At 44.1% G+C, this 21,563-nt stretch overlaps 1 long non-coding RNA gene across 1 annotated transcript in view; it reads left to right on the forward strand.

Annotated features, from left to right (window-relative positions):
• Window positions 1-16,603, forward strand: part of LOC123601196 — a 54,490-nt gene extending 37,887 nt beyond the window's left edge. The window contains exons 3-4 of the long non-coding RNA XR_006714022.1: window positions 7,967-8,015; window positions 16,224-16,603. This is a non-coding gene — a long non-coding RNA (uncharacterized LOC123601196). The remainder of the gene's footprint in view (window positions 1-7,966; window positions 8,016-16,223) is intronic.
• Window positions 16,604-21,563: the final 4,960 nt, after the last annotated feature.

Below are 21,563 nucleotides of genomic sequence, written 5' to 3' on the forward strand. Positions count from 1 at the left end.
AGAGGAAAGGAGTCTTTGTCCTTTCAACCCCAGGAATCTCAAAAACAGATGCAAGATGAGCCCGGCAGCTGAGCATAGGGTACAGTTGACGCCACAGGCTCAGGAGTGATAAGCATGAAGGGAGCCCTCAGAGATGCAGCCTTTCCGGTCCCTTACAATAGCTCATCTGTGGAGAAAGGGAGGCAACGACACGCGTGTGTCTCATCTGCGCTGGGGGCTTCGGGCCCCCTGGCTGTAAGTCCCGCAGTGACTTTGTGTGGGAGGCGTATAAAATTGTCCGCGCTTCACACGTGGGAAAACTGAGGCTGGAAGAGGTCCCATTTGAGGTCACACCGTTGCTAAGTGGCCAAGCCAAACTTCAGGCCCCTCTGAGATTCCACAACCGGCTGCCCCTGATAACACCCACGCCTGACCCTACGCGTGTGCTCTTAATCTGCACGGTGCTCTCACATGATTAAAAAAAAAAATTTTTTTTTATGTTGATTCTTGGATGAGAGACACAGTGCATGGCGGGGGGTGGGCGGGGGGCAGAGTGAGAGGGAGACACAGAATCCGAAGCAGGTTCCAGGCTTCTGCACAGGGCTCAAACCCGCAAACTGTGACATCATGACCTGAGCCGAAGTCAGAGCTTAACCGATCAAGCCACCCAGGCACCCCAATGATTTATTTAATGGAATCCTCATTCTGTCTGTTTTGTGAAGAAGAAAATAAAATCTCAGAGAAATGACATGCCCCATGACTCAGACCTTGTCTAGTGGGTGGCTGAGCTAAGATTCACAATTCAAACACACTTGATCCTGGAAACCCGGGAGCCTCTGAAAGGAACAATCCAAATGACAGCCCTACCTTAGTTTAAAGCTAGGTTCTCTTTTCTGCTTATTATGGATCTTTGATAAGAAATACAATTGCTGAGAAGTCTGTTTTGCTTGCTGTTTGCTACGAGCATTGTGAGACCTTTCCTGAATGTAACCCGCAGTGTAGTAGAATGGGTTGTAAATCTTCCTAAATGTAGTCCGATATGTAATGGAATGAGTGATTGTACATAAACTAACCGGCATTTCTCGCTTCTGTAAACCTGCTTGCTTAGCACATTCCTCACCTACCCCCTTCCCCTTTTTTTTCCTCCCGCCACAAGTAACGGACAAAGCCTTCCCGCCAAAGGACAGACAAAGGACGCCCAATCAGAAAACAACAAATGTCCTTACTTTAAAATCAACTAATCGGGCCCCTCGTAATTTGAAACCTCACCTCTGCTATTTGTCCCTGTCTATAAAAATGCTGTACCAACCCTGATTGAGGCCTCTTAGCGTCACCGGCAACGAGTGCACAGAGGTCCAGGTTCGAACCTGCAATAAACGACCCTTGCCACTTGGCTTTGACTTACGACTCTGGTGGTCTTTTGTGGGAGGTTTTGGTACTTCGGGCATTACACCTCTATGACACCACAAGTTTCTGTCTGGTGTCCCCACCAGCCATCGAGCTCTGAGGATTGAGAGTTTTCCTGGAAAAGCTCTTCTGCCTTCTTCCCACCCCAAGCTGGGTGTCACCTAAGCCCTGTCTCCATCTCTAAGCATCTGTCCTGTCATAGGCAGTCCTCACCCGTAGGTCCATAGATACTGTTGCTGGTTTTATTATGCTGCCCTTGAGCATCTCACCTCCTTTACCGGGTTCTGTTAGGGGCACCGTTAGGAGCCAATGTCCCTGTGATTTTAGCCAGAGCCCCTAGGCTTGTCTTGTTGAAAATCCACCCTGCCATTTCCCCTGCGAGCCTTTTCTCTGGAAAAGGAAAACCCTGGGGCATTCTTCTGTCCATTAAAGGGCTTGCCCAGGAAAGAGAAACACCTAACAGCAACAGGAACAGTATGGAAGGGTAGGACACACATCCAGAGGCAGGGTGGCAGTGAGGTCCATTCCCTGAATGTGGCTTTCAGGGCAACTCCATGACAGAAACACAAGAGGCAACAACAAAGCTGGCATTCAAGGTGACACAGGATCAAAGCCAGGGTTCGTGTTAATTGGGATTTTACCTGCTAAGCCCTGGACATGCTTCATACTCCCGTTGTATAGATGAGAAAACAGAAGCTTGGTAAGCTTGGGTCATTTGCTCAAGAGTTCGTAAGCCCGTCAGTTCCCAACCACATTGACACAGTACCCCTAAACGGGGGTTCTCAGAATCACCCATCCAGAGTTTGCTGATTTAAATTTTTTTTAATGTTTATTTATTTGTGAGAGAGACAGACAGAATGCAAGTGGGTTAGGGGCAGAGACAGGGAGACACAGAATCCGAAGCCCGCTCCAGGCTCTGAGCTGTCAGCACAGAGCCCAATGTGGGGCTCGAACCCACAAGCCGCAAGATCATGACCTGAGCCAAAGTCGGATGCTCAACCGACTGAGCCACCCAGGTGCCCCCCAGAGTTTGCTGATTTAATAGGTCTAGGTGAGACCTGAGGATTTGCGTTTATAACAAGTTCCCCAAGTGAGTTGGGAATTTGGACAACCACTGCTCCAGAGGGTAGATGGCTAATGAGTAGTCAGCTCAAAACCAACCCAAGGGCATGGCAAAGGGGATTTGTTTGCTTTAACGTGTATCATCTTGCGTTTGGGGTGCCCTGGGCTGGTGGTAGCAGCAGCTGATGCTGACCTTGATTGTTTCCCTCATGGCTGGCTCCTGTGGAGAAGTCAGGGACGTGGGCCCTACACTGTTGAGCCTTAAAAGGGCCCAAACGGGACTCCAGGGGGCTGATCCACCAGAGTGACGGGCTTCAGGGGTTCTGCCTAATGGCAGGTGAGGGCTGGAGGCCAAACCAAGGCAGACGCAGCCAGCCGTGCCCTGGACCAGCGGTAGCCAAATGCTACTCCTCATTTTGTCCAATCCACAAAAATCTCAATTGTGCAACCCTGGAGATTTGGTTTCCTTGTCTCAGGATCAAGAAGCAAACACACTTGCCCTGCCTGGTGCTCGTAGGGCACGCGGCCTTCTCCCCACCCCTGCCCCACACACAGCCTGGCAGGAGAGGGTGACACTTGGCAGGAGGGAGAAAAGGAAGGAGAAAGAAGCAGCAGCCCGGGGTGGTGAATGTGGGAGCTCAGAAGACCCCACCCCTTGTCCTCGGCCCTCCAGCTGTGTGTGGAGGCCTGGCCGAGGTTGAGTTGCAGGTGGTGGCAAGAGATTGAAATTCACAGGAAAGGAACAGTAACCATTCTTTCTTGTGGGGCCGATTGCCTGTGTTCTGCTTCAGGTCAAGATGACCCTGGGCTCTTAATGCGAACACAGAGCGCGAAAGCAGATACACTGTATCTGCATGGGTTGTCCAGCTGGCGAACGTGTCTTCTAAGGATGCCACACTCCGCATCTTCATTAATGGAGCAGTGTGAAATCCCGGAGCAGGGCCGTTGTAGGAGCTCCGGCTAAACGCCTGTGTCGAAGAGTAATTGCTCTGTGACAGCCACGTGTTAACAGTTCCGGGGTTGCCTAAAGCTCAGGTGGAAGCCTGGCAGCCGGAGCCACCATGGGTCGCAGGACGTCCAGCCAGAAGACATAAATGGTTTTCAAAAAGAGGTTTTAGTATATGAAACATGCCCTTGGATGGAGCCAGCTCTGTAGACTGGGAAGCAAAAGCCACAGTTCCATTTGTTTTATGCCCATCTGAGAGTCACAAAATTTTGTTTGTTTATTTATTTATTTATTTCAGAGTGAGCAGGGGAGGGGCAGAGAGAAAGAGGGGGAGAGAGAGAATCCCGAGCAGGCTCCGTGTTCTCAGTGCAGAGCCTGGCACGGGGCTTGTTCCCAGGAACCGTGAGATCATAACTGTAATGCCCGATGTTCTAAAACCTCCCACAAAAGACCACCAGAGTCGTGAGTCAAAGCCAAGCGGCAAGGGTCGTTTATTACAGGTTCGAACCTGGACCTCTGCGCACTCGTTGCCGGTGACGCAAAGAGGCCTCGATCAGGGTTGGTATAGCGTTTTTATGGACAGGGATAAACAGCATAGGTGAGGTTTCAAATCAAGGACATTTGTTGTTTTCTGACTGGGCATCCTTTATCTGTCCTTCGGCGGGAAGGCTCTGTGTCCTTCGGCGGGAAGGCTCTGTGTCCTTCGGCGGGAGAGGGAAGGGGGAAGGGGAGGAATGTGTTAAGCAAGCAAGATTACAGAAGCGAAGGACGCCAGTTAGTTTGTGTACAATTACTACAATTACTCATTTCATTACATATCAGACTATATTCATTTAGGAAGGTTTACAACCCATTCTACTACACAGCGGGTTACATCCAGGACAGGTCTCACAATGCTCATAGCAAACAGCAAGCAAAACAGACTTCTCAGCAATTGTATTTTTTATCAAAAATCCATAATAAGCAGAAAAGAGAACCTAGCTTTAAACTAAGGTAGGGCTGTCATTTGGATTGCTCCTTTCAATAACCTGAGCGGAAATCATGAGGCAGACGCTTAACTGACGGAGCCACCCAGGCGCCCCTCACAAAATTTTTAAATCAAGGTCTAGACAAAGCAAAACGAAACGAAGAAGAAGGAAAAGCAGAAGAAAAGAGGAAGAACTACACGTATAATTACAGAGTTTGCACCACCAACTGTTCGGATCGAGCAATACATTTGATCTCCCAGATGAAGGGGAAACACTGGTGAACAAGGAGCAACAGAGTTACAGTTTTAAATTGACAGAAGGGAAAGAGCAGTCAGGGCCCAGCAGGGAGAAGAGACATCACCATTCACAGCAAGTCTTCCCTGTCTGGCCCAACTTGGGCCCAGGGGAAGAGCCCAGATTTCAGATTCCCAGGAGATAATGAACGGACACAAAGGTACTAGGAGTCTGATGCCCTAATTAGCTTCTTAGATCAGTGGCTTTTGGTCTTGGCTGACCATCAGAATTATCTGGGGATCATTTAAAATTCTTGACCCCAGAACAATCAAATTAAAGTTGCTGCAAACCAGGCATCAAACATTTTTATGAGCTCTTCAAGCTTTTCAGTGGGCAAGCATGGCTGATAATCCCTGCTCTAAAATACTCTTGATGACTTTAAATTTCCTGGGTGATTGGCAGATTTTGATAACCTGTTTTATGCCCACTAGCCATGAAGTCGATTAAGATCTGGCTCCAAATCCTCCTCATTGCCTGTTTCTGTTATTCTGTATTTTTGTTTAATTGAACTGATTTCTCACAATGAGCTTGAACTGGAGTCAAGTAAGTAATTTATACTTAAAAAATGAGTGAATACAATTGTGCAAGTATTTTCCAGTTCTCCCGGCATATAATGTCTTCTAAGAATACGCTGGCCTCGTATCTGACTTTTTTAACCACACATGCCTTTGCAAAATAAACTTCGACCCTAAAATACACCAGCAAGCCAAACGTTTCTTCTCCAATTTTCAGTCAGTTTCTTGATTTTTATCTGTAGCCTCCAAAAAGAAAGAAAAGGAAACCTTTTTGGAAGACCTGCCACCTCTTCAAATAACTTCTTTTTCTCCCTTTGGGTACATGTGATAATGTGGCAATTCTGATTTTTTTTTCCTAAGAAAAAATTATACCAGACAGACAGGTCTTAGATAATTTTCCCCCCTTTACCACCAATCTCTTGTCCTATTTTTTTTTTTTAACTTCTTTTAGAAGTGCCTCTTCCAATCAAAGGAAGGCCATTTATTTCAAGATCTATAAATAGCTCTGGGTCTTTAAGATTCTTCTAGCACATTGTATTCTTCTCTCTGCAATCTTCATTTTCTTCCCAGTTTTCCCGTTCCTACACACCCTGAGAAATAATTCCCTGTGGGGAAAGCTATGACAAATGCACCAGAACAAAAGGGACCATGCCAAATGCCCAGAGGGGTCTTGATTACTTACTGGCAAACAGCCAAGTGTCTTCCCAGCCCAGGTGTAGATTTCAGCACTGTAAGTTGCTTTAGGTTCCTAGGTAAGTATACATGTCACAGGTCTGGAGAAAACACTGCTGTTAGAAATGTTGCCAGTGGCCACGGCCATAAGCCAGTAGACAGACTATCCTATCTCTGCTTTCATCTCTGCCCTGAATTTCTAACGCATCTTAGGGATCTAAGATCTAACGCATCTTGTTTATTGCTAGTGGAGAGAATCAAATTAGGTTTTTAAAAAAAATCTCAATGGATTTATCTTATTTCTGTATTAATATTTCTTATCTTGATCTTATCTTGTAAACTATGTATATACTTCAGGGTGCCTGGGTGGCTCAGTAGGTGAAGCGTCTGACTCTTGGTTTCGGCTCAGGTCATGATCTCAGGCTCTTGCGATCGAGCCCCGAGTCAGGCTCCGTGATGGGTGTGGAGCCTGCCTAAGAGTCTCTGTCTCTCTCTCTCTCTCCCTCTGCTGCTCACTTACACTCTCAAAAATAAATAAATAAATAAAAATACATTTTTAAAAAACCATGCATACTTCACTATGCCTTAGCCATGCTTTCACACTTTCAGCCACCTAATCTTTTCAAAACTTAAGATGGTTTTATTGTATTTTTAGTGTTAGTTTTTATTTATTGTTTTGGTTTGAATTCAAGTTAGTTAATATACTGTGTAGTCTTGGCTTCAGGAGTAGAACCCAGTGATTCATCTCTTACATGTGACACCCAGTGCTCATCCCAACAAGTGCCCTCATCAATGCCCATCACCCATTTAACGCAGCCCCCTCCCCCCTCCCCTCCCGCAGCCGCGTTTGTTCTCTGTATTTAAGAATCTCTTATTGTTTGCCTCCCTCTGTTTTTATCTCATTTTTCCTTCCCTTCCCCTGTGTTCATCTGGAGTTCTCAGACTCCACATAGGAGTGAAATCGTATTACATGTACCTTTCTCTGGCTGACTTCTTTCACTTAGCATAATACCCTCTAGTTCCACCCATGTTGTTGGAAAATGACAAGATTTCATTCTTTTTGATTGCCGAGTGGTATTCCATTGCATACACGTATATCCCACATCTTCTTTATCCATTCATCAGTTGATGGACATTTGGGCTCTTTCCATACTTTGGCTGTTGCTGATAGTGCTGCTATAAACATGGGGGTGCATGTGCCCCTTCAAGTCAGCATTTTTGTATCCTTTGAATAAATCCTAGTAGGCAGTTGCTGGGTCCTAGGGTAGTTCTATTTTTAATTTTTTGAGGAACTCCGTACAATTTTCCACAGGGACTGCACCAGTTAGCGTTCCCACCAACTATGCAAAAGGATTCCCCTTTCTCCACATCCTTGATAACCACCTGATCTTTAGGAGTAGCTATTGACTGAGCAAAATATTTTGTTTCAGGGTTGAAATCAATGAATAATCTGGTAACATGTCTAAGAGAAAATTATCCTACAGGAATCATGTTCGTATTTCTATCTGACCCATCTTCTCTCCTTCCCAAGTCCACGGTTCAATGGTCCCATGGGAAAAGCCCTGGATTTGGGGGAATATTTGTGTTTTGGTCTGTTCCATGCTCTTTCTAAAGGTGTATTACTTTTTCAAAGAGGATTAAGAGTTCATTGTTGGGAAATTTTGTTCTGATTGTGTATAATAGGGTAGGGTTATTTATTTACCTCACTGTCTTCATTGTTGACCTGCCTCATGATGACTAACCCGTCTGAAGGATGGAGAGAACACAGATATAAACAGGCTTGAGATTTATCAGCCATCTCTCAGCCAGAGTGTTGAACATGTCAGTCCACCTCAAGCCCCGTGCTTGCATTCTAGAATTTTGTAACAGCATTTCTCAGGGAATTTGCAGTCTTCTGAATCCCCAATTCTGAGAAAAATTGATCAAGAAGGCAGGAAAATGGGAAATAAGTATTACAAATCTCCTTTGAGATATAAAGCTTATCAAGTAACAGAAATGGTACTGGTTGGAAAGAAGCCAGTGACTTCAAGCTTCAAGCAAGAGCAGAAGCTGACAAGGAGAAAGGTTAAGGAGGACATTTCTGGGAACCCAGATGATCACAATCTAATCTGTGTCTCTTGTAGCTGTTGCCGTGTTTATAAGTGGTGTCCCTGGCTCTGTCTGCTGCTAATGGTGAGTCATCCCTACAAATGAAATGAGCATTAATATGCTTATGCACATAGTATGCTTTATACAAATCCGATGATGTTCCAAGAAATAATGAGTTTTACAAACAAATTAAGTTCTTAAATTGGCAATTTTGACATGTGATTCTGTGTAGCATCATTAATCTTGGTAGGAGATCTGAATGCTACATTATTGGAATACCGTCTTATAACATTTGCTGGCATTTTTCCAGTGTTTGAATATTGCTACAAGCTACCGTTCTCTGTAAAGACATGAAATTTAAAATTTCCTATTCTTCTTATTTATTCTTAAGTACCCAACAGATTTTTTCAGATAACCATAAGAGTGATGAAGGAGTATAAAGAATGTTGGAAGTATTTTAAGAAACACCTGTGATTTCAGACATTCCAAGATTTCCAATTTCCAATTCCAGAAATTCTAATTTCTTCTTCTCAAGTCCTGCAGATGTTCAGGAATTTGAAGACCCTGCTCTCAATTTTATCTCCTAAATTCCTTGTAGAGTCTGGTGCCTTATCTCTGCCCCTGACCCGAGCTGCCTTCCTGTTAGGGTTGGCCTGCTGGACCAGCGTTCTGGCAGAGTCCCTTTAGTCCATTCTCTATATTGGAGCCAGAGAGACCTTAACAGTAATACAGACCTGTTCATTTCATCCCTTCACACAAGGCATTTTAGTGGATGCCCACATGAAAAGGTACTTGATTAGTAATTGGGGGAATCAAAGCTAAAACCCCAGTTGGAGATGAGTACACACTTAACAGATAGGCAGGAAGGATAAAGTCCCAGGTCAGTGAGGCAGGGACAACATCTGGTTTTGACCCGCCATTTTCTTTATAAGCTTAACATAATGCCAGACAGTTAGTAGGTGCCCCCTGCCCATTTGCGGATGGGTAACTGAATGAATAAATGAATGAGAATGACACATGCAGGAGGCTTCATGCCTGCACCACACCCAGGGCCCACACACCTGGCAAAAGAGAGGGTCCTGTGGGCGATGTCCAAAGTGGTGTTTCTTCTGCAAGGCGGACAGTCAAGATCCCTCTCTTTTTCACCAATGCCTTGGCTCCTGTTATAGCAGTGAGATTGACCCTCATGAGGCCAAATTTTCCCTTGTGGAACATGGAGAGACTGTACAACAGATCTGGTGCTTCTTCCTTCCTTCCTTCTGAAAAATTATTCAACTATATCAAATTACATAACAATCCATTCAAACATCACCTAACAGTAGCAATATCATTTCCTCCTGTTTTGCAGAATTGCAGTGGGACACAAGTGAGATAATGCACATGAAAGTGCTTCATAAAGCACAAAGCGTCATGCAACATTAATGTCTGACATTACTAAATTGGCCGCCTCTACTTTAAAAGCACATCCCTGTCCTCCTAACTTTGTGTCATAGGCCCTGGGCTCAGCCTTCAGCCAACTTGAAGAGATCCTCTTTCTATCTAGGAACCCCTTCGTTCCTGGTTCTCTCTGCCATGGTTTGGGCGCCCTATATTCTGGTACCTCAGTTATTTAATCAAGGCTCTCCTTATATCTGAGGGAAAATGTATTTTAGAATGAGACCCACCATGTTTTGAATTTTGACTTTGCAGCTTAGAATTTCCTTGACCCTTGACCAATTTCTTAACATTTCTGAACCTCGGTTTCTGCGTCTGTAAAATGGGAATGAAAATCTCTTCCTAACAAGGTTGTTGTGAGAATTGAATATAGCCCTATGCTCAAAGTAGCATTCTGACTATCTGGTTCATAATGAGTATAAGGTATACATGAGTTCCGTTCCATTTCCCTCTGAGTGATCTCAACTAATGGACAAGCTCATCTTCACTAATAAAAGAGGGCGAAAATCAGATTCTCTTGGGTTAGATGAAAGGTAGGAATATCAGGTTGGATAAAATAGTTATAAGTCCTTTAATAAAGCAGAGAGTTACATATGTGGTCACATAAGCCCATCAGCCTCTCCCAATGACCACTGAACCTTTTGGGCAATGGAAGGATTGGAATACCCAAGAAAAGGAACTGACCAACTGAGCAGAGACTCTTGTCTGAAAGTATTTTCTGGGAACATGATGGTTTTCCAAGTCTCACAATCATGGCCAGTTAGAACTGGCTAATCCTAGCTTTGAGTAGACCACTTCAACACATTCTGGGAACCATGCCAACAATAATTGGATACCAATTGGTCAACCCCAAATCACCTATTCCCTAAGCCTGGGCTTTCAGTCTACAGAATCAACATCTTGGACCAAGACTTGCAATAGGAGTGACCTTGTTGGAGGCTCACTGTGAGAGTTTGTGTAAGACCACCTCTCACTGGGTCCCAGTCTACTTACCTATACACTGAACAGTTGGGGCGTGCGCAGTCACAGGGCCCTCCCTAGTCTTGTGTCCTGTTGGTCGATAGTGTAAGGCTCTGCCCATGGTAACTTATACCTCAGAATCAGAGAATATTTCCCTTGGTTTTAAATAAAAATCCTTCCTGCTTTCTTTGAAGTCTGTCCCTGTACTTCCTGTTCTTTGAATTGACAAGGAACGGTTTTTCACTGTTACCACTTTCCACAACCATCCTGCCTCTGTTTTCTGATTTCTTTCTGCACACTCACACGGAAGTTTCCAGCCTCTGCTCTGTGATCACCGGGGTGCCTGCTGCCAGCACAGCAGATGTGAGGTCATCCCCCAAATGCTTTTATCCTGTGCCCCATCTCCATCGCTTTCACACGAACAAGTATTAGGTACACAATATGCAAGTTTGCTTTTCTCCGCTCTGACTCAATAAACGAGTGAACTTCTATGAACCAGAGGGTTCATAGTGAAGGTGGACTCTTCTGCCGTTGTAGTGCTAATCTTACAAACTCGAGAGGCTTTGGCTGTAACATCCTCGCGTCGGAAATTTCCCAGGATAGTCCCAATTTCAAATATTACATCTTATTTCTAGTCAAGAGTTGTGAATTTCCATCCTGAAAATAGTCTTTGCAGAGAGGATTGAGAGCCGGAAAATGGTGATGCAATTGACCTATGTCAGAGATATAAGTGCTGAGGAAGATCCATGCTGGCTGGTCAGGGCAGGATCCTCCTAGGCAGGAAGAAAGTATGCAGGCTAGCAAGAGCCTTTTCTCACCATGCTATCATCCAACAAGGGGATGTGTATTTTTTTTTTTTTTTTTTTTTTTGATGTGGTTTTCCTGCCCTCTAGTGTCTCAGGGTGTTAAGAACTTGTTGAACCTAAAAATGCGTTCTCACTCACCACCATCCATAGATTTTGTAGGGTCATAGAACACAAACTATGAGAACTCAATGAAAAAAACATTAGAGATAATCTAGCACAGGGAGGATGAATCATTCATTCAGTCAGTGATAGCATAAGTTCATCTTCTTGTATAATAATACTATAGTATTGTATAATGTTAATTACATTCTTTGTTACTGAAATTACATTAATTTCTCTCTTGTCCCTGAGGACATAAAATTACATCTTTTTTGACTGCAGAACCAGAATTTGTTATTTTTTTGTTTGCTTATTTATTTTTTTAATTAGAGAGAGTGTGCGCAAGCAGGGAAAGGAGGGAGAGGGAGAGGGACCATCTTAAGCAGACTCCGCATTCAGTGTGGAGCCAGATGCGGGGCTCAATCCCATGACCATGAGATGATGTTCTGAGCCAAAATCAAGAGTCAGCCACTCAACTGACTGACCAACCCAGGCGCCGCTCCAGAGCCATAGTTCTTAATTCAAACTGTGTAGGAAAGACAACCAGCTCCTTGTCATGTACAACTCCACTCTGAGTACTTTGCAGAGTTTGGCACGTGTTCGGTGTCCAGTCAGTATTTGTTGAATTAATAAATGCATAAGTGGCAGACTATTTTGTCAAAATATTAATTGTGGTGTCTTTGTGATTCTCATTGTTGTTCTTATTGTAAGCATTTTATTGAATGAGCATAATTTAGCAGGGTATGATCATGAAACAACTCTTTCCCAGCTACTGCCTTTTCAAACCTGCTTAGTGGGTAGTCGTTTTCCCCCCTACACATTGGCTAAATCAAGGGTGGGTCTCATCACTGTTGCGGTACTTTCAGATATAAAAACGACCTCTGGTCACTTTTAAACACAGTGATTTAATTTTCCAATCACTTGAAGGTGGATTCCTCCGCTGTTGCGGTGCTAATCTTAGATATGGGGATAGGATAATAATGAGGTACCAATTAATCTGTCAATTTGGCAAAGATAAAAGCATATAGCAGTGAATTTCTGCCTCTGGAAATATCAAAGTAGGTTATTTCAGATTGATCCTTTTCCCACCCTTAGAAAGGCTGAAAAAAAAATACTGGAAGAATAATGTGTCTGAAAGTGTTAGAGTTAGAGAAACAATTAAAACTAGCAGATTCAAGGTTTCTGAGACACAGGAAGCCAGAGAGGGGTGCCCAGCATTTGCAAAGCTCACTGCCCTCCCCCCACCAAAAAATTTGGAGATTGGAAATTTGTGACAAAGACCGAAAGATGAGCAGATAGCAGCAGAAGAGAGGGTAAGAGCCTGAGCAGGGATTTTATCAGTCTCCTACAATTGAGGGAAAATTGGATTTCAGAGCTTGCTGAGGGGTGGGGGGCTGGCTGGTAAATAACCCAGAATTTCCATTTTGACCCCATCCCCCAAAGATTTCATACTGGATTAGGCCTCCCTTCACAAAGGATGAAGTTCAATCCATAACTGCATTAAGGTGACCTGCCCCAGCTCGCTGCCTGCCAGAAATAATAAGGAATCCTCTCTGGAGGAGCATACATCCTCCAGAGCCTCAAATGATACCTACGCTGTCTAAATACAAGCCTCATGGTCAAAATTAATCAGACCTAAAAGAATATAAAATAGGACCAAAAAAGAAAAAAGTCAACCAGACAATAGAAACAGACCGATGGGAGATCCAGATAGGGGAGTTATCAGATGGGGATTTTAGCAGGGCCATGATTCAGAGATAAAAAACAAATGGAGATTTAGAGTAAATAACTATAAAACATAAAAAGAATATAATAGAAATTCTAGAACTGAAAATAAAATAACTGAAATAAGGATTTGATGAAGTTAAACAGAGAGTTAATAAAGCAGAATAAAGATCAGAAGAAGATACCAAGACTGAAGCAGAGAAAGACAATAATAATGCTGGACAGAGGAAAGAGCACAGGAAACATATCATTTGAGTCCCAGAAACTGAGATGGGAAAGAATGGATCAGAGGCACTATTTGAAACGTCAGTCGCTGAGAATTTTCGAAAACTGATGGAAGAAACCAAACCACATATCCCACCCAGAAGCTCTCCACACACAAAGTAAGGTAAATACAAAGAAATTCACTACCTAAGTACATCATAATAAAACGCATTTTAAAAGTCAAAGGAAAAGGGTCTGGACAAGTGTCCGGAAAAAAAATAAAAAGGCAGGACAAAGGAATTGTGATATATTCACACTATGGAATGTTATACAGCATAGGAATAAGCAGTTTAAAATTAGTTGCAAGAGCATTAAAAAAATCTCTATGAAAAATATTGAGTAAAAGAAGCCAGGCATAAAAAAGCATATGTATTAAGTCCATAAAAATCATGAAGTTAAAAAAAAGAAAATAAGCATGGATTTACAGTGAATGAAATCAGCAATGGTTAACTCTAGGAGAGATAATAGTGACTGGAAGATGAGAGGTAAAATGTGGTTAAATCTAAAAATGGTTGCATTAATCAATAATAATATGGTTTTATGAGATTTAAATATGTTTGAGTATGCACACACACATATCCACATATACGTGTTAAGATACAGTATTTTATTTTTATACGTATTAGAGAAAAATATTCTAAAACTGTATATTAAAATAACAACAATATCCAATAGGCGGGACAGTTAAAATGGAGTTAAAATTCTCTAATTACTTTGCATTATCCAGGAAGTATAAAAAATACCACTTTAGGGGCACCTGGGTGGCTCACTCAGTTGAGCGTCTGACCCTTAATTTAGGCTCAGGTTATGATCTTGCAGTTCGTGGAATAGAGGTCGTGTTGGGCTCTGTGCTGGCAGCGTGGGGCCTGCTTGGGAGTCTCTCCCTCTCTCTTTCTGCCCCTCCCCTGCTCATGCTCTCTTTCTCTCTCAAATAAATAAACATTAAAAAAATACCACTTTATAAGGAAATATTATGCTATATTGTAATATTTAGGACGATAAGTAGAAGGATAGCAAAAGCATATGTAACTAACAAGCAAATACAGGAGAAAAAAATAAGATAAAAAATAGGTCTCTCCAAAAGAAATGAGGATTAGAAAACAAGAGTATAGAATAGATGGGATAAATATAAACTCATAGAAAGATAGTAGATTTAAGCCCAAATGTGTCAGCAATCACATTATGTGTAAACTCAACATCCCAATTAAATGATGAAGATTGTCAGACAGATGAGAAATTTTTCAAAAGCTGTTTGCTGCTCACAAAAGACACACTTTAATATTCAAGGAAAAAGGAAGATTAAAGTAAAATGATGAAAACAGACAGGCCACGTAAACATTATTGCTATGGTATGAATATTTGTGTCCTACTGAAATTGATATGTTGAAACCGTAACACCCAAGGATCTTGGTGTCACGAGGTGGGGCCTCTGGGAGGTGATAGGTGAAAGGGTTGAGCCCTCATGAATGAGATTAGTGCCCTTGTAAATAAGGCTCCAGAGAACTCCCACCACATAAGGACATAGCAAGATGTCTGTCACCTGGAGGAGGGCCCTCGCTCAAGCCCTCAGGAGCTCTCATCTCACACTTTCCGCCTCCAGCCCTGTGAGCACTAAAATTCTGCTGTTGATAGCTGCGCAGTCTACAGAAACACTACAGATGGTTACCTGACTTGCTCAAAGGCACACATCTAACGATCAGGGTCGCATCAGAATGTGCATCTTTTCTGACACCAAACTCACTTTCTCTTTCCATTGGCTCATCTCCTCTCAGTGGTCTTACTGCCTACTCCATGTCAGGAAAGGGAGGTTTTGTAGGTGGAAAGGCTGGACCTGATGTGCCTGGTCTGAGCGTCCCGTGACACTCCCGTGGAGTCAAGTGGGAGGGCACCTGCGTCCTGGAGCGGGCCGCCCTGTCCGGCCTGAGTCCCCTGCTCTTGTCTCAAAGCTCTCTCTGCAAAGTGCACATCTGATGCTCTCAGGGCACTATCGCTCTCTAAGTGGCAGATCTTAATGCTCCTAATTGTCATCCATTATATCATCATGACTTTTTTTGTGGAATTAAAATCCTTTTCGTGAAAGGGCAAAGAAAGTTCAGCTGCTTGACAGCATATCCCAAACTTCTTTACTGGGTTAGTTGGTTCTTTAAAATTTGCAGCTGTGACTCCAGAGTGACATTCATTATCTTTCCCGGAGGCAGTTTGTGGGGAGGATGTGGGAGTCACACAGTCACCTCTGCTGTTAGCGTTTTCATTTCATTTTTTAAATTTTATTTATTTTGTTACTGAATTTTTTTCATTTGAAAATGAAAACTCCTGAATGGGGCATCTGGGTGGCTCGGTCAGTTAAGCGTCCGACTTCAGCTCAGGCCGTGAACTCATGGTTCATGGGTTTGATCCCCGTGTCGGGTTCTGTGCTGATAGCTTGGAGCCTGGAGCTTGCTTCGGATTCTGTTTCTCTCTCTCTCTCTCTCTCTCTCAAAAATAAATAAACATTAAATACAATGAAATGAAAACTGCTGAGCAGTGTGTCCTTAAGGGCAGGGGCGATAACTTATTAGCCTCCGTGGGGCTGGCACAGTGCCGGATACACTCCAGGCAATCGTTGAATACTTCTCAGATAAAATTCTGGTGTCTTCACCATTCCATTTGTCAACCACTTTTGAATCTTCTGCCTTCAAATCTAGGAGGTAGCCCTCAGGCTTGATAGAATTGGAGTAAAACATATGTAGAATGGCAGAAAGAGAAATGTTATGGGGCGCCTGCGTGGCTCAGTCGGTTTAAGTGGCCGACTTCGGCTCAGGTCACGATCTCGTGGTCCGTGAGTTCGAGCCCCGCGTCGGGCTCTGTACTGACGGCTCAGAGCCCGGAGCCTGTTTCAGATTCTGTGTCTCCCTCTCTCTCTGACCCTCCCCCGTTCATGCTCTGTCTCAAAAATAAATAAACGTTAAAAAAAAAATTAAAAAAAAAAAAGAAAGAAAGAGAAATGTTATATCCCTTCTTACAGGTGAGGAAACTGAGACACTGAAATGCGGGATCCAAGAGTTACGCAGCAGAACCACAGCTGAGGCAGAGCTGGTGAGTGATGATCAGATACCTTCTCTCTGTGCCTTCCTACCTGGACCCCTTCCTGGACCTCCTGGGTTGGTTCACACTTCTCCTTCTTCTGATCTTACCATGGCAGAAGTTACTCCTCTCTTGAGGCAGAGCTTGAGTTACGTGCAGCACTGAGGTGAAAGCCCTTCGTTCATCACTATCAAAGCAGGGACCGAAGTCAAGTGCCATGAATTCTTTCGCATCTAAGTTCTGAGGCAGCATCTTTATTGCCTGTGTCAAAAGAAGTGACTAGCATCACATTCCACGGCCATTGTTTGTTGACCTGTTGATCTCCCCCCTCCCCATCCCATCCCATCCCTGCCATGGGGTGGCTGGAGGTTCCTGGAGAAACAGTGAGCAGTCATGGAGCGAGTTCAGACTCCAAAGTCACAGCCCAGCTCTGGGGCCTCGGCTGTGCTCTCTCCTTCAGTAAACACTGACTGCCAGGTGCCATGCCGTGTTTGGGCGTGCAGGTGTCATGACAATAAGACAAGCATGGTTGCTGTCCTTATGGAGCCTGCGAAGTTACATCTGGAAAATGGGCATTGGATGAATGAATAAAAGCACAGCTAATATTGATGAGTGCTTACCATATTCTAGACACTGTGCCAAATACTTTTCGTGTGTGTATTTGAAGATGGGCCAGCAGGTGGCAGAGCTAGAGATTCAAACCATATTCACATCTGTCTGACTCTAAAGCCCAAAGCGATGAATGAGGAGTAGATAGAAAATACCACCAAGGTCTGGCAGTTAGTAGGCAGCATGGCTGAGTGTGGTGAATCTAGATTGTAATCAGAATAGGGCTTGTGTCCTGCCTCCGCCCCCTCTATGATGATGAACCATAGGGGTGAGGCCACATTAAGCTCCGGCAGGGTGGGAGGCAGGGGCAGGGTCAAGTCAGGCAGCTTCACTGCTTTATCTTTAGCTTCTGGAACAAAAAAGGTAGTAGAATCCACCTACGCTGACCTGACTTATAACATCCTGGGACGCTCCCACATGGATCGTGAACCTTGAAAACCCAGTGCTCAGTGAAATAAGCCAGACACAACAGGACAAATATTATGTGATAACACTCATATGAGGTACCTAGAATAGTCAAAGAGAAAGGAAGTAGAATAGAGATTACTGGGGACTGGGGGGAGGGGAAAAGGAGGACCTAATCTTTCACGGGTACAGAGTTTCTGTCTAGGATGATGAACACATTCTGGAAGTCGACTGTGGCAATGGTTGCCTGGCACTGTGAGTGGACTTCTGCCACTGAGTCCTTCCCTTTAAAAATGGCCCAAAGTGGTAAATTTTATGTTCTGTGTATTTACCATAAAATATAAATAACTTTTTTAATTAAAAAAATAAACATCCTTGGAAGCCACGCTCTGTTGCAGAAGCTTAGAAAATAGTCTGAGGGGGCAGAACGGCAAGATACAAATGAGGAAATCATTTCACGAGACATGCTGTGGCTGATTAATTATTGATACCCCTCTCACCACTAATAATGACATCTTCTCGTGTATATTGAGGCTCTGCTTTGTGTACTCGGCTACCACCAGGAGGGAGGCTGTTAATGTCCGTTGGACACAAAAGACAGCTTCACTGCTTTCCTATGGCTCCACAGCCAGTGGGCGGGAGGGTCTGGATTTGAGCTCAGGTCCCAGATGTAACCGTCCCAGCAGGCAATGCTTCTTGAGGCTCCTCCTTGGGAAAAGTGCCCTCAATCCAAGCAGATCCTGACTTGCTTAGTTGAGATTTGCGCAATTAAGATAACAGGAAAGTTCTCATCAAATCCATATGCTTTGGGGGCCAATCAGATCTTCCGCTAACCTGAACTCTCCACAAATAATGGTGCACCTGAAATGGGCTTCCTTAGGTGGAAGGGGAAGCCTACTTTTTATCAAATGATCTCACCTGAAGCAGTCCCTGTCCCCTTCCCAGAGGAGCAAGCACGTGCATGAGGCCAGGCTGTGTGTCTTAGGCAGCTGACATTCCTTCTAAGGCCCCCTACTACTCCAAGGAGACCAAACAGCAATGTCTGTCCTTTGTCCTAACACAGGGCTTCTCCAGACATTACCATTTGCTCCCTGAGGGGGCACACAAATGCTCACATTGCCCCTGGCCCAGGGAAGACCTCCCTGGGGAGAGGTCAGTTAAGTCAAGTACTTAGCTCCCCTTGGTCGTTCATCTTTCTCCTCCTCTGCTACCCTGCTATACTGCTGATATTGTAATTCAAGAACGACCCACACTGGATTAAAGAGGGGAGTGATTCCTCTCCAAGACCCGCCTCATTTCTCTGTCTTACTGCACATGGAAGGGTGCGGGGCCCCAGGAGACATTTGAATGAATGAAAAAAAGAAAATGAAGTGTTACCAGTGGGCGGTGAGTGCCCTGGCCCAGAGAGGCAGGGGGAGGGGATTCTTACGACGGTGGCCCTTGGAAGATCTCCCCGTGGTGTCCCGAGGAATGTCTCAGTGCGGGACTTAGCAGGCGTGTCTCAGAGCAGTGTGCCACACTTGGAATGCCTTGGCCATGGGAATGGACTCAGAACTCCCACACGGTGATGCTCCAGTCTGCCTTTGTGGGGCGGCGTGTAATGGGAGTCAGCTCGGGAGCCAGAAAGCGGTCCTGCCTCCGCGAGAGAGAAAACAGTGGCGCTGTTAGCCGTGGGTCACAGGAAGGTCACACGCAGCAGGGAACAAGACCGTGCTTAGCCTGTCATGAGCATTTCAGTAAATGCTAGTCGTGATTTTTCTCCTTGATATTATGAAGGAGGCAGGGTGTTTTCTGCCAGATAAGAAAGGACCTTCTCCCTGTTAGCCCCAGTTCCGTAAACAACGGTCAGCAAGTTCTGAATAAATTCAGTTTTAGAGTAACCTTTTTTTTTTTTTTTGTTTACTGGTGTTGTCCATTTTGTACTTTTCCTTAGAAAGTGAATTACGGAGGCAACGTTTGTTACAGAGAAAGTAACTACAGCGAAGTGCAGCATCACAGAAAGTAGCTCGCTAACAATCCTGTCGCCAAAACAAATTCAACATTGTTGTCATAATTCCGTCCAGGTTCTGTTTTCTTCTGTGATTTGCATTTATTTCTGATTTTTTAAGTAACACATTGTATTCCAAACCCAGCAAAAAGACAAAAGAAGGACGAAAGCAGAGGACACATTTAAATTGTGTCAGCTGAAGAGAACTTAGCAAAGTTACTGTTGGTGAGGGCATGGGCAGGATGTGAGGGTGCCGGGGACCCCAGGGGTCCGGTAACCTGGGCTGCCATTGCCACTGCCATTCACAGCCTAAGGGTGGGGCGAGGGAGAAACAATGTTCAGACCCAAGACAGCCAGCTAGCGAGCTGCATGGGGAGGGCCCCTCGTCAGGAAGAGTGTGTGATGGGACAGCATGGGATGGGTGTGTATACTTGTCCTTGATCTTCACTCTCCCTGCTGGAAGCCCCTGGAAACCAGGGAGAGTGGTCACCCCTCAGGGCGGTCGGCCTCCCCAAGCACAGGACGGACAGGTGGACAAGGCTAGAGGGACAATCTGGAGGGGCAAACAGAAGACCTCCAACCCACAGAGGAGCACATTCCTGAGGTCTAAATATTCAAACATTACAGCTAACGCTACCCTTCCCCCTGAAGAGGTGACCGTTGGTTTAAGTTTGATATGGATCCTTCCAGACGTTTTTCTATGCGTAGTTACCTGAATGATATATGCCCTCATAAAGTATGCAGTTTTGTTCTGCCCATGTGGGTGTGTGTATTTTATAAACGGTATGATATAGTGTGCACAGGTAAACAACTTGCTTTTGTACTCAGCAATATTTCTTGGACTCTGTATGTCAGCTCACTTACCCTAGTATTTTAACCCCTGCAAGGTGTTTCGCAGCATGGTCCGTGGAGGGCCGTTTCCCAATATCTTAGTTATCTCTCTTTTCTGGGGACCTGACAGCATTGTAGTTCCCCACTCGATTTAACTCAGGTGTGCCAGCATAATTTCCTTTGAGCAAGGGCGTTTAAACCAAATTCCCACGTGTCACTTCCATGCAAAAGCTTTTTAAGAGCCAAGGAGAGCCTCACCATCTCTCTTCCTTTGCCTTGGGAACTAGGGATGTTTTAGACCAGCTCTGTCCAATAAAAATGTAGTAAAAGCTGGTCTATAATTTTAAATGTTCTAGAAGCCACATTTTTTTTAAATTTAAAAATCAAGTAAAATTAACTTGGTAATAATTTTTTTTTACCCAGTATATGTAAACGTTCTCATTTCAACATGCAATCAAGATTGAAATTAATTGAGATATTTGACATTTTTAATCCTCAGCCTTTGAAATACAGTGTGTAATTTACACTTACAGTGTATATCTGTTCCAACCAGCCACGTCCCCAGCGCTTAGTGGCCACATGTGGCTAGCAGCTACCACATGGTTCTACCTGGATCTCAGGGTGCCACAGAGCTGAATCCGCAGCGAAAGTGTGTCAGGCATACAGTGTCAGTGAGAGAGAAGCCGTTTCTATTTCCTTAAGGCATCAAGATTGCACTGTTGTCTCCCCCCACCTGGTCTATCCAGACACACCTGTCGTAACTCATTTGATCATTTCCCCGTGGGTGGACGTCCAAGTTTTTTCCAGTTTTTCGCTCTTATAAAAAATGTGTTGATAAATATCCTTATGTGCATTTCTTGTTCACATGCAAGTTTTTTTTTCTTTCCCCTGGGGTAATCACTCAAGAATGAAATCATATGTACACTTTTTGTTTAACAAATCTATCTAAAAGGCTGTCCGGGTTGACTTTACAAATTTTCACTTGTATCAGCAGTGTGTGAAAGTACCCTTTTACCTCCTCACTAACGCTCGATGTCATCATTTTTTCATTTCAAAGTTTTTTTTTTTATTTTTTGTATTTACATCCCTGATATTATATATTTTTTTTAATTTTTTTTAACGTTTATTTATTTTTGAGACAGAGAGAGACAGAGCATGAACGGGGGAGGGTCAGAGAGAGAGGGAGACACAGAATCTGAAACAGGCTCCAGGCTCTGAGCCATCAGCACAGAGCCCCACGCGGGGCTCGAACTCATGAACCACGAGATCATGACCTGGGCCGAATTCGGACACTTAACCGACTGAGCCCCCAGGTGCCCCCTTGATATTATATTTAACACGATACACAGCCTCTTCTTTTTAATGTCATAAATACCTTAATCTAATGAAAATTTTTTATAAACCTTGATTTTCAGTGGTAAGGGTAAACACATGGCATGGATATACTGA

The sequence above is a fragment of the Leopardus geoffroyi genome, chromosome A1 (assembly GCF_018350155.1).
Source record: "Leopardus geoffroyi isolate Oge1 chromosome A1, O.geoffroyi_Oge1_pat1.0, whole genome shotgun sequence".
Lineage (NCBI taxonomy): Eukaryota > Metazoa > Chordata > Mammalia > Carnivora > Felidae > Leopardus > Leopardus geoffroyi.